Genomic DNA, 13,414 nt, shown 5'->3' on the forward strand with positions numbered 1-13,414 from the left:
TGGACTCCTGAAAGACCCTTGCATCTTTCATCCAGTGCTGCACTGACGTGTCTGGATTCTGAGTCATGGGGAAAGTGAAAGAATTGTCAAAGGATCTGTGGGAAAAGGTAATTTCACTGTATAAAACAGGAAAGGGATATAAAAAGATATCCAAGCAATTGAGAATGCCAATAGGCAGTGGTCAAACTCTAATTAAGAAGTGGAAAATGAGGGATTCTGTGGAAACCAAATCACGGTCAGGTAGACCAACAAAAATTTTAGCCACAACTGCCAGGAAAATTGTTCGGGATGCAAAGAAAAATCCACAAATAACTTCATCTGAAATACAGGACTCTCTGAAAAAAAGTGGTGTGGTTGTTTCAAGATGCACAATAAGGAGGCATTTAAAGAAAAATGGGCTGCATGGTAGAGTCACCAGAAGAAAGCCATTACTACGCAAATGCCATAAAGCATCCAGCTTACAATACTCCAAACAGCACAGAGACAAGCCTCAAAACTTCTGAAACAAAGTAATTTGGAGTGATGAGACCAAAATTGAACTTTTTGTCCACAACCATAAATGTTACATTTGGAGAGGAGTCAACAAGGCCTATGATGAAAGGTAGACCATTCCTACTGTGAAACACGGAGGTGGATCGCTGATGTTTTGGGGATGTGTGAGCTACAAAGGCAGTGGAAACTTGGTCAAAATTGATGGCAAGATGAATGCAGCATGTTATCAGAAAATACTGGAGGAAAATTTGCACTCATCGGCCCGGAAGCTGCGCATGGGACGTACTTGGACGTTCCAACATGACAATGATCCAAAACACAAGGCCAAGTCGACCTGTCATTGGCTACAGCAGAATAAAGTGAAGGTTCTGGAGTGGCCATCTCAGTCTCCTGACCTCAATATCATTGAGCAACTTTGGGGAGATCTCAAACGTGCAGTTCATGCAAGACAGCCCAAGAATTTACAGGAACTGGAGGCTTTTTGCCAAGAAGAATGGGCAGCTTTACCATCTGAGACAATAAAGAGCCTCATCCACAACTACCACAAAAGACTTCAAGCTGTCATTGATATTAAAGGGGCAATACACTGTATTAAGAACTGGGGTATGTAAACTTTTGATCAGGGTCATTTGGGTAGTTTCTGTTGTCATTATGATTTAAAAAGAGTAAACACAGTTGTTTGACAATAAATGGCTTCACCCAACCACTAACCATGAGTGAAAGACAAGTTTGTGAGTTATCATTCATATTCTCTGACAAATGGGCAGAAGATCACAAATTCTGCTAGGGTATGTAAACTTATGAGCACAACTGTAAGTATAAAATAACTATTATTCACACTTATATAACCATATGCACTAATTAGCTTTGACAATGGTCACAATAAGAATAAATTGACACTTTAAGTATTTTAATAATCAAAACCACACTTAATAGATCACTTTGAATCTACCTTATTTTAAATCTATTTTACATTTGCTATAATTTATTATATTGCCCTTGAAACACATGAAATATATTCAATTATATATAGGACCTGATGAATATGTATATTGTTACGCAAACTAAAACTAATTTTACAATCATGTCTGTTCGTCTCTGAGCCAATTCCCAGGGTGAAAAAGGAAGAGTTATGGAAAAAATTACCTTCATTAACTCTTTTTCTTCGAGGTCCATGGGAACCACAAGGTTAACCTTATGGCTGGTGGAGACGAGGACTGGCTACAAACAGCAAAGCTTGTGAGCCTTCCAAGATGCACTGATCTACTTTTCTCTCGCCCCTATGCTCAGGCATTTCAGTTTTAGTTAACAAGCCCAAAGCAGGAGCTGGAGAAGGAAGGATGGTACACACAAAATTACACCATCACATAGAAGAGAAGGGAACTGGTGACCGTAAAGGCAACACATTAAAGATAGGTGCATCAGGGTGGGCACCCTGTTAATCCCATGGACCTCAAAGAAAATGAGTTAACAAAGGTAAGTTTTACCATAAGTCTTTTCTTGAGGGTCCATTGTCTCCACAGGGTTAACTTTTGGATATCCCAAAGCAGTTGTAATAGGTAGGGAACTCTCCAAAGCTGAAAGGAGGACATGGCAGCCAAAGCTTGCATCCTGAGAGGCAAATGTATCAAAGGCATAAAACCTAATAAACTTGTGGGCAGAAGACCACATAGGAGCCTTGCACAATTGCTCAGCAGATGCTCCATGGCACTATTGCCATGAAGGACCCACAGAACGAGTAGAATGAACAGAGACTTTACTTGGAACAGAAAGATCAGTCTGTGCATAAGCCTGGTGAGATGGTCATGTGGAGCCAACGTTCGCTTATTGGCAGGCCAGCCCTGCTTGTGGAATTTATAGGAGGATAAATAAGGAATCTGTCATCCTAATGGAACTAGTACGGTCCACGTAGATCCTGAGAGTATGGATCACATCCAGCGAGTCTTCCTCTTGTGAAGACCAGTTTTCTGGAAGGACAGTACCACAATTGGTTCATTGATATGGAATTTAGACACTACCTTAGGTAGGTATCCTTGTTTAGTCTGAAGGACTGCCGGGTCCTGGTGGAGTTTCAACACAAAAAAGGGGAGGGGGTGACAGGAGAGAGTACCTAAGTCAGAGTCTCTTCTGGCTGAAGCTATAGCCAGGAAAGAGTTTTAGCGATGAGCCACTTGAGGTCCACTGTATCCAAGGGTTCAAAGAGTGTCCATTGTAAGGCCTGAAAAACAAAGGACAGATGTGGGATCTGTCCTTTGTTATTCAGGCCTTACAATGGACACTCTTTGAACCCTTACGCACATCCGGCAAGGGAGCCAGTCTCTTCTGGTACCAGACGGCCAGGGCTGAGACATGGACCTAGAGAAGCCAGACAAAGACCCAGGGATAAGCCTGTCTATAAAAAGGCTAAAAGTCTAGGGATCCTGAGAACTTTAGGGTCATAATGACGCTGAGCAGACCACTGAAAAAATGAGTGCCAGATCTGGTGATATCTGCGGGCTGATGCTAGTTTCCGAGCGCGAAGCATAGTTTGAACCACTGCACTGGAGCAGCTTTTCCATTTTAGGAGAGCAACGTCTCAAGAGCCACGCTGTCAAAGACAGATGAGGTAGGGAGCCAGGGCCCCTGAGAGAGCAGGTGTGGATGAAGAGGCAGAGGGAAGGGTTCATCTATGGAGAGATCTTGCAGATCCATGAACCAACGGCACCTGGGCCATGCTAGAGGGACCAATATGAGCATGCCACCATCTTGAACTTCCTTAGTACTTTGGGAAGGAGAGACACTGGAGGGAAGAGAGAGGCCAGAGGAAAGGCCCATGGGACTGTGAGCGCATCCATGAAGCTCGCTTCCGGATCTCGTGTCCTGGCCCCGTATGCTAGAACCCCGTGGTTGTGTCTGGAGGCCATGAGATCGACTTCTGGAAGACCCCTTTTCTCTACCAGACTGAAAGACATCTGGGTGTAGAGAACATTCTCCGATGTGAATATCCTGTCAACTGAGAAAGTCCGCTTCCCAATTGAGGACTCCCGGAATGACTATTGCAGAGATGGCTGGAAGGTGGCGTTGTGCCCAGGCAAGAATCCAAGCTACCTCCTGCATCACTGCCACGCTGTGAGTGCTGTCTTGTCGATTTATATAAGTCACCGCAGTGGCATTGTATGACTGAATGTGAACCGGAGAACCCCGTAACAGATCCTGAGCCATTTGAAGGGCACAGTAAACTGCCCCAAGTTCCAGGACACTGATCGGAAAATCCCTTTATGGTCGAGACCAGCGACCCTGAAAGTAATGACCCATTGGATGTGTGGAGCCACCATGAAAGGGGATACCCGAATACACTGAGGCAGGATCATGGTCTGGGGTTTGATCTGTGTTGGAAGACCATTCCATTATGTGATGACCAGGAGCTGTAGAGGCCTGGAGTGAAACTGGGCATATTCCACCACGTCAAAGACTGATACCATGGAGTTCAGGTTCTGCATTGTGGAATGGATGGAGACCCATGGACTGTGAAGTAGGTTGCGGATGCACAACTGCAATGCTGCAACCTTGTCCAGAAGGAAGATGTATTGTATGCTGGCGTCCAGTAGTATTCCAAGGTGCAGCATTCTCTGAGATGGCTAAGCAAAGATTTGGCCCAGTTGATTAGCCATCCATGGTTCTGCAGGAATGACATAGTAAGCCATAGGTGATGTTCTAGCACCACTGGAGACTGCGCCAGAAGGAAGTTGTCTAAGTAAGGTAGTAACTGAAGTCCCTGCCATCGGAGATGGGCTGCCATCACTGCCATGAGCTTGGTGAATACCCTGGGAGCTGTAGACAGTCAGAAGGGTAGAGCCTGGAATTGGAAATGTTGGCGTAGGACAGCAAATCGAAGATATTGTAGATGACAAGGTGCTATAGGTATATGGAACTATGCATCGTGTATATCCAGGGAGACCATATAATTCCCAGGTCGCATTGCCAGGACAATGAATCAGAGTGTCTCCATACAGAACATGGGGACCTTGAGGTACTTGTTCAGCAACTTCAGATTCAACATGGGATGGTATGACCCATTTGGCTTCTGAACCAAAAAGCGAGTTCAATAGAACCTCTGTCCCTGTTGAGGCCATGGAACAGGGATAATGATCCCCAACTGTAGCAAGGAGTGAATGTCTCCCTTCAGCACCTGAGCTTTGCCAGGGTCTGGTGACGGAGTGGTAGGGAAGTATTGTTTGGGAGGAATGCTTCAGGTAGGAAAGAGCATACCCGAGAGAGACCACTTCTTGGACCCAAGCATCAATTGTGACTTGATGCCATGTGTGGGCGAACTGAAGAAGTCTGCCTCCCACCCTGGGGTCCCCCATGGGGAGGCCCACCCATTCAGGCTGAGGGTTTGTCCTCTGGATTGGTAGTTGGACATCTAGCAGCTCAAGCCTGTTTGGTTTTGAGTTTGGAGGTCTTGACAATGCGAGACACTGGTGTAAAAGTCTGTCCTTTTGGCCTTCCCTTACGTCAAAAAAGGACGAAGTCTAAGGCCTTATTATGCTGAAAGTAGGCAAGCTGTCTTAGAGGTTGCCAGTTTCTCTACAATCTTGTCCAGTTCCGGTCCAAACAGGAGTACGCCTGTGTACAGTAGGGCTTACACGGCCTTTTTGGCATCTATATCCGCCTTTCATGAGTGGAGCCACACAATGTGGCAGGCTGTAATGGAAACAGCCGAAGCTTTAGAGGAAAACAGAACAGTGTCCAAAGCTGCTTATCAATGAAATAGGCTACGTCAGTGATATTAGGAAGCATAGACAGTTGTTCCTTAGTGGGATCAGACGTGAAACAATGTTCCAGGTTATCGTCCCAAGTCTCTATTGCCTTAGCCACACAGGTTGTAGCCATGGCTGGTCTGGCTGTTGTGCCTGTAAGGCAGTACAGAGATTTGAGACACGTATCCAGTTGTCTATCCAGTAGTTCCAGTCAGTATAGGGAGAATGGAACTTTTAATTAAATACGTTCCATGATCATGTAGGTGGATTCTCCCACTTTGCACAATCTGATGTGGATAATGGGTAAAAGGAGCTGAGCTTTTTAGGAACCATACATTTCTTAGTAGGTGTTTTCCATGCCTCGTTCATAGCTTCTAAGAAGTGGTTCGAGTGTGGAAACTCAGCTAGCACTACCTTCTCCCATTTGCACAGAAGATCTTTAGTTGGAGAGGCTGGCTCAGCATCTTCTAGTTGAAGTGAGAATTTGACCGCCCTAATCAATGCAGCCGCATGAAACTTTGGTGGGGTCTTTTCATCCCACAAGGAGGATTCCTCATCCGAAATCTCAGCTTGATCAGCAGTAACTGATGATTCCCCCAAATCAGAGAGGGGAGTAGATTGAAAGGACGGCACAGTATGTTTAGTGGCAGCAGGAGTAGGCAGTGTACCCTGACCCTGCACCATGTTGTGGAATGCAGCAGAGGAAGCAGCCGAACTCTGTATAGGAGTTAGAGAAGGAGTCCATCCATGGAGGAGGGATGGGAGGGGCTGCATTGCCTGATAAACAGGCTGTAATGGCTGTTGGAAACACATAGGGGGAGCCACTGAGGGCTGAAATGTGTGGTAGCAATATGGTCAGCAATTTTTGTCAGCAGCGTAGTGAAGGATGCCCATCGGGCTCCTGCAAAGGGACTGGGGGGGGGGGGCTGAGGTGCTAGAGGCCACGAGACAGGTCGTGCTCTGACCATCCTGTGATAAATCCTGAGTTAAAACCTCCATGTTACAGGTATTACATAATACCAGAGTAGGTGCCCCAGTCTGATTGGTCTTACTTTTGTTAGACATAGCTGCAGGAATGTATACACACAAAATGGCACTATGCAGTATGCAACAGTGACAGTATGTGACAATGGGCTCACACAAATGCAATATACAGTAAAGTGTGGCAAATTCATCCAATACATACCAGTATTCAAGGGTTACTGAGAGAGAGAGAAAAGGGAAAGCAATACAGTACAGTGAAAGAGAGTGAAAACCAAGCCTCAGCACTAGTATAAGTCACATACGATGTAGAATATACAATTTTATCTGCAATGGGCACTGATACTGAACTACAAGGCTCTGTGGAGGAGGCTGGCAGGATGCAGCGCTGAGTATAACCTGCTATGTGGTAGAGGTATACAGGGAGATTCAGCCCACCGCTCCTGGAGACCTGCTGAGCTCAGATATGGCTGGCCAGCATCTCTCTGTGAAAGAGGATGCGGGAGGAGAAGACCAGGGCAGGAAGACCACAGTGGAATGGTGTCCTGGGCTGAGGTGGGGCCACTGGGGAAGCACTGACCTTCTCTAAGCTAAATATCACCAACAAGCATCCCCAGCACTAGCATTCATATCTGTCCTGGTGGTCTAGTGCGGCCGCAGAAACACTGGACGGGAGAACATCAGCGCCGCTGGCCGTCTCCCATGACCGGCGGTAGAATGACCTGTGCTATGTGTGGTCCTGCAAACTAGAACACGCCTTACCTATCCCCCAGTAATCCGGATGCAGTACTGGGTGCCCCTGTGCCTCTGCTAGTGGAAGGGATTGATAGGGATCCCTCCAAAATCACCTACCCAGTCATGATGTCGCGGCCTGGTGGGGGTGTTGGAGCATCAGTGCTGACGTCCCCTGGACTGCAAGGTGCTAATTGTTCAAAGGAAAAATAAAACATTTCAATAACAAACTAAAAAAGTGAAATAAGCTTGGGGAGCAGTGTTCAGCCCATGTTCAGTGTGACCAGCTCCTGCTGGCACCGGAAAAAAAACAAGTGCCTGAGCATGGGGTCGGGGTATGAGGGGTGCATCCTAGGAGGCTCACAAGCTTTGCTGTTCTGTGTCAGTCCTGGTCTCCTCCAGCCATACCCAAGGTTAACCCTGTGGAGACCATGGACCCCAAAGAAGAAAGTTACCAATTTTAAAGTGTCCAAAGTTATGATCTTCTATAAAATGGCCACTGCCTCCGATTATGTCCAATTAAATAGGGAGGAATTGCATCACTGGAAGCGCAATGCACTCCGAATGCATTCCACAGGTAGAGACCTCCGGGAACAAGTAAACTGGACAAGCGCAATAAGGAGCTGGAAGTGGGGCGAAAGTATGTAAACCAGCATTTTTTTTTTATATTTAGAAATGTATATGACGTATATACCTTTCCTCTATACATAGACCCATTTTAGATCTACTTTTGATTGTTCCAACTATTAATTCACCAAGCAGGAAAAGATGTCATAACTAATTTCCAGACCACTGGGGGTATAAATATGAGCCCTGTCCCAGCACACCACCACCCCTTGATGAAGTCCTAAGGATGAAACGCGTTGGGTTTCCCTCACTGACCTCCTGCACTAGGATAAGAACTACCACCTGATTCTTTTATATTCTGCACGTCGTTTTAGAACGCAACCTATTTTCTTTATAGATCTTTTATATATTAGTGTCTTAAATAAAACTAACATTTTATATTGGCAATCTGATTCTTTTATTGATGCCTTTATGCAATATGGAGGGTTGGGGTTGCGTTACCAGTGGCTGGAATCCAGACGATCAGCATCCCGATGCCGGGATCCTGGCCACAGAATGCTGGTGGGGGTGGAGTGCAATGAAGGCTTGCTGCACTCGCAATGCTGCGGTCGCCATAGGTTCTAAACCCACTCTATGGGTGTCGTGGACACCCACGAGTGGGAATAGTCCCTTATAGTCGGCAAGCTAATGGTTCGGGATATAAGTGGAGGTATTGGAGGTCATTCCAAGTTGATCGCTAGCTGCTGTTGTTTGCTGCATAGTGATCAGTTAAAAAAAAAGGCAAATCTGCGCATGCACCGCAATGCGCATGAGCGTTGTATGGGTACAAAGAGCTTTGTGGTTTTGCAGAGGTTCTAGCGACGATTCCAAATCGCACTGCCGAATGCAAGGAGATTGACAGGAAGTGGGAGTTTCTGGGTGGCAACTGACCGTTTTCTGGGAGTATTTGGTGAAACGCAGGCAGGGCCAGGCGTTTGCTGGGCGGGTATCTGACGTCAATTCCGGGACCTCCATCGCAGCAATCATCACACAGACTAAGTAACTACAGGGCTGGTCTTGTTCTGCACAAAATGTGTTTGCAGCCGCTCGGCTGCACAGGCGTTCGCACTCCTGCAAAGCGAAAATACACTCCCCCGTGGGCGGTGACTATGCATTTGCGCGGCTGCTAAAAGTAGCTAGCAAGCAATCAACTCGGAATGAGGGCCATTGTGAGACCCAATAGGGAGTGTCTTATTTGGATTAGCAAAATCATTTTCTAAGCGGAGGTACTTTTCCCACTAGTGGCGCTGTACTATCTTTTTCTCTATATGTGTATACTTGCTAATAACTTATTACTATTGGGATTTAGGGGAACATTGCTTTTACACTGATCTTATTGCTGCATTTGGTATATTTTATATTTACAATAACTATATTGCTATTTCCACTTTCTTCTTCTTCCCAATAACATCCACATCCCAGTTACAGAGCCCAGATGCACCTTATATCTATCTCTTAGTTCCCAGCACTTTAGCTAGAAAACAATTTACATAAAGCTATATCGTCAGGCTCACAATCTGGATAATTGACCTTAAGTATCGTTCCCGGGCATTTTTTGTCTCCACTAGTTCTTTAGGTTATAATTTAACCATGGGTCTTTGGCTACTTTAACTTTAATTAGCCTGAATAGAGTGCTCCTGAAGTGTTGCTTAAGCAATTATTGCCATGCAGTATAGTGTCTGCAGGGATCCTTCCTCTCTATCTCTCTTAGCTGCAGTTGATTAGTTGTTGTTTTTTAACACAATTTTATTGAAGGAATTACAGCGTTGAACAGTGTATTTGGTACAGAAAGCGGAGTTGCAGATAATAAACACATGTAAACTACGGTGTATCAATCAACAATAAAGTGATCCAATTTTTAAAAAGGTAAGGGAGCAAGAAAAAATCTCACAGCGACGATGTGGAAAACCGTCAAAGAGAATAAGGCTAGAAGAAAGAGAAGAAAAGCACAAGCATCGAGGAATAGGTGGTGGTGTGTGACCTCCATGTACACACAATCCACTAAAATTTAAGTCAGGAAGTCAAATGGAGATTGGAGCGTTTTGAGAAGCCTGCCAGGGGGCCTAGATTGTAGCAATAGATTTGGAGGAGTGACACATTATGGCAGTCATATACTCCATATTATAGACATACCAGATACAGGATAGGATTGCTGAGATATGGGAGGGTGAGGGATTTTAGCAATCAGCAGCTATTTGACAGGTCATTGCTGAAACGATGTGCCGGAACAACTTATTTTGATGCCGTGTGAGGATCGGGAGGGTCAATGGAAGTAGTTGTGCTATAATGGGATAGTTTCACATAGATGTGAGAGCAGGGCGATAATCTCCCACCATATACAGGGAAGTTTCACACAGGACCACCAGCTGTGCATAAAGGTGCCCTCATCAGTACAACCCCTCCAGCACCTATCCGAAGTATCAGAAGACATTGCTTTTAGTCTGGAAGGTACATAATACTAGCGATATAACAATTTAAATATATTTTCCTTAATTTTTACAGATTGAACTAGAAGCAGTTTTGTCCCAGATCTCTGCCCAGTTTTCATCACCTAAAGACTGTCCTAGATCCCGTTCCCATGCCAATTCATAAGGATTTTGGGCAGTGCTCAATTCCTCACTTAATGAAGCATAAATTTGGAAATCAGACCCCTAGAAGATTGTTTCCAACAGATATATTTAAAAGCAGATAAATGTCTGTTAGTAAGAGTTAATTGTAGAATTTGGAGAAAACTGTAGATGAGATCACAATTCCTTCAAAGATATCTGAAACTGAGGAAAGTTTGTATAGGTGGTAAACTCATTCAGATAATATTTATTTCTCAATAGCCAAGTGGTAAATGAAGATTTACATAAACCTGGATTCTGAAACAACGGAATAAGGGGAGACGGGCATGGGGCCAGGTTGAAGCATTTATTTACAAAATCCCAGACTGCTAACAAATAGGATACTAATGGATGGGAAAGAACCATCCGAGGGTGATGGATCCTGGGGAACCATAGCAAGCAAGACAATGTAGCTAGTCCTAGCTCTTCAGCCTCTATAGCAGTGGTTCCTAAACTTTTTTGAATCACGGCGCCCTAGAGTATCATGATTTTTTTCAAGGCACCCCTAATCCAAGTTTCCTATTGAGAAGTTTATAAAGAATATTAAATTAAGTATATTGTGTTTATGTCATCCTTAGGTTCAATTGTGTAGTGAGGGACAAGATTTGCTTCTGTTCGTCCACATATTTTATGATTGGCAGCCACCAGCACTGCTTTTGCCTATTACATTGACCACAAATAATTATAATTGGTCCCACACCACCAACCCAGGACACCCCTGCAAGTTTCCTGTGGCACCCCTGGGTGCCATGGCACAGTATGAGAACCATTGCTCTATAGTCACCCAGACCTTCCTTGCTCTCTCAGGGTTACACCACTGGACACAGTGGGAAAGCTGTGTAGCGTAATAATATTTTCTGAAGTCAGGGACACCAAGATCCTCCTCTAAAGGGACATAGTAATAATTTAAGTCTAATCCACAGTCATGTGTGGTGCCATATGAAATGGGAAGTTAGGCATTGGAGGAGTTTAAAAACATGGGGAGGAATATATAATCGGCAGGGTTTGGAACAAATACAGGTGATGACAAAGGACATTCATCTTGTCTGAGTGTATCCGACCTATCCAAGAAATATACCAATTACACCACTCAAGCAATTCAGATTTAATGCCATTGTCACGGGCTGGTCTGATTGTGTTCCTGGTAATGACCTGGGTGAGCCAGTGGATGGCGCAGGGAGGCAGAGGTTAGGTGGCTTGAGATATGGACAAGTCATATGATGGAGAACTCTGGAAGATTACACAGTGAGCACAGAGAATTGGCGAGACCTGAAGCAGAGGCATGGAGTCTAACTCTTTAGGGGTTTTCGCCAGTGACCCCCGCCAGGGGATATGGTTTTCGCTGTGCCTGACGGGCAGGTCGCAGCCCTCTGTTCAGGTTCCTCTGTGGAGGCTGTGAGACACTCGGGTATACAGGGATGCATATTACCGGATAATGCTGAAGTGTTTAACCATCGATAGTGAGTCAGATGGTGACATGAAAAGGTAAGTATATTGGAGATGGTGAACTCAGGAGTACTTGGGTAGCTGAGGATATCAGGAGCTTGTGGGGGGAATCCTGGACTGGGCACGGCCGACTGTTAACACACTGAGATGAAGATAGTGGAAGTCTCTGGTGGCAGGTAAGTAACCAGGTACAGCAGGACACAGGTAAACGGATCTCTGGAACAAGCCTGGAGCCTTTAGAGTGATGCTGGAGGACTTGCAGGAGAACTCTGGGAAGCCTGCTTATATCCCCCCAGAAGGATGCTGATTGGTTGCTTCTGGCAGCAGCATGCACAGAACCAGGAAGTAATTACCTGGATCATGTGACTCTGCCAGAGTCAGTGGAAATCATGCTAGTAACCACAGAAAGCACCAGCGGCTGATCTGCGGCACAGAATACACCAGCGTGCCGGTAAGTGGCGTGTGCGAGCAGTGTGTGAACCGTGGTTCCTGACAGCCATCCAGGACTCGAGAAAAGTTTTCCTGGAACAATTGATGATGTTAAGAAAACACAGAGGTACTTAGCACCTTATTCAGGTTTGTTAGCAAACCCAAACAGCTAGCAACTGGGCAAAACCATGTGCACTGCAGGTGTGGCAGATATAACATTTGCAGAAAGATTTAGATTTGGGTGGGGTGTCTCCAAACTGAAATCTAAATTGCACAGTAGAAATTAAGCAGCCGGTATTTACCCTGCACAGAAACAATATAACCCACCCAAATCTAACTCTCTGCACATGTTAGATCTGCCCCACCTGCAGTGCAACATGGTTTTGCCCAATTGCTAACTTTTTTGGTTTGTTAGTTGGTTTGCTAACAAACCTGAATAAAGAGTCTAAGATTCTAAGGTATGTCTAAAGGTGGGTACACACTGGAAGATACATCTATGGACGGATCGGGCAGTGTGTTGAGCATACGCACACAGCGACGCGCCAATATATCGGTAGATATATTGGCCGTCGGCTGTGCTGCGGGGCCGACGCGATACGTCTGTGAACAACGGAGTTCACAGACGTATCAGCCGTACACACTGGTCGACGTACCTGCGATATATCGGCCGTTCAAGAGAACGTCCGATATATCGGCCAGTGTATATGGGCCTTAAGGTCAGCTGGAACATAAAAGCGCAGGACTTCCATTTTATCAACATTCATTTTATAGCCGGAGTGTTGAGAATAAAGACGTATCTTTGGGTTGGGTCGGTGAAGGAGATTAGATCGTCAGCGTACAATGCAATTTTGTGCTCTGAAAGACCCGTTTGCACCCCCAAAACAGCTGTATTACAATGGATCTTTGCCGCCAGAGGCTCCATAACAAGCACAAATATTTAGAGTGAGAGAGGACAACCCTGTCTGGTACCATTAGTAATCCCAAAGCTAGCAGAAGTAACACCATTAACAGATATCTCTACACTTCATTAATTTTATAGTCTCTCTGTGTGCTACTCACAGGGGAGTGTCGCTTTGTTACGGTGCCTTGGCACATGCACAGTCTTCCGATAACTGCTCAGTGGTATGACCATCAGCACTGTGTTCCAATGGAAATCAGGCAGAGTGTACACAGGCTGGTACCAAGCCATACTTACCTACTTTTGAAAAAGCAGTTCAGGGAGAGTGTGAAAGTAACACCTATCAGCGCGGGCGTGTACTGCTACATCTGAGAGGCGTGTCATGAAAATGACTTACATCCAAATGTAAATGAGCCCCAGAGTTAGTAAGATTTACTTGTTGAAGACACAGATATTTTTCAGGGTTTGTTCGTGTATTGTGTTTT

The sequence above is a fragment of the Pseudophryne corroboree genome, assembly GCF_028390025.1.
Source record: "Pseudophryne corroboree isolate aPseCor3 chromosome 3 unlocalized genomic scaffold, aPseCor3.hap2 SUPER_3_unloc_3, whole genome shotgun sequence".
Classification (NCBI taxonomy): Eukaryota; Metazoa; Chordata; class Amphibia; order Anura; family Myobatrachidae; genus Pseudophryne; species Pseudophryne corroboree.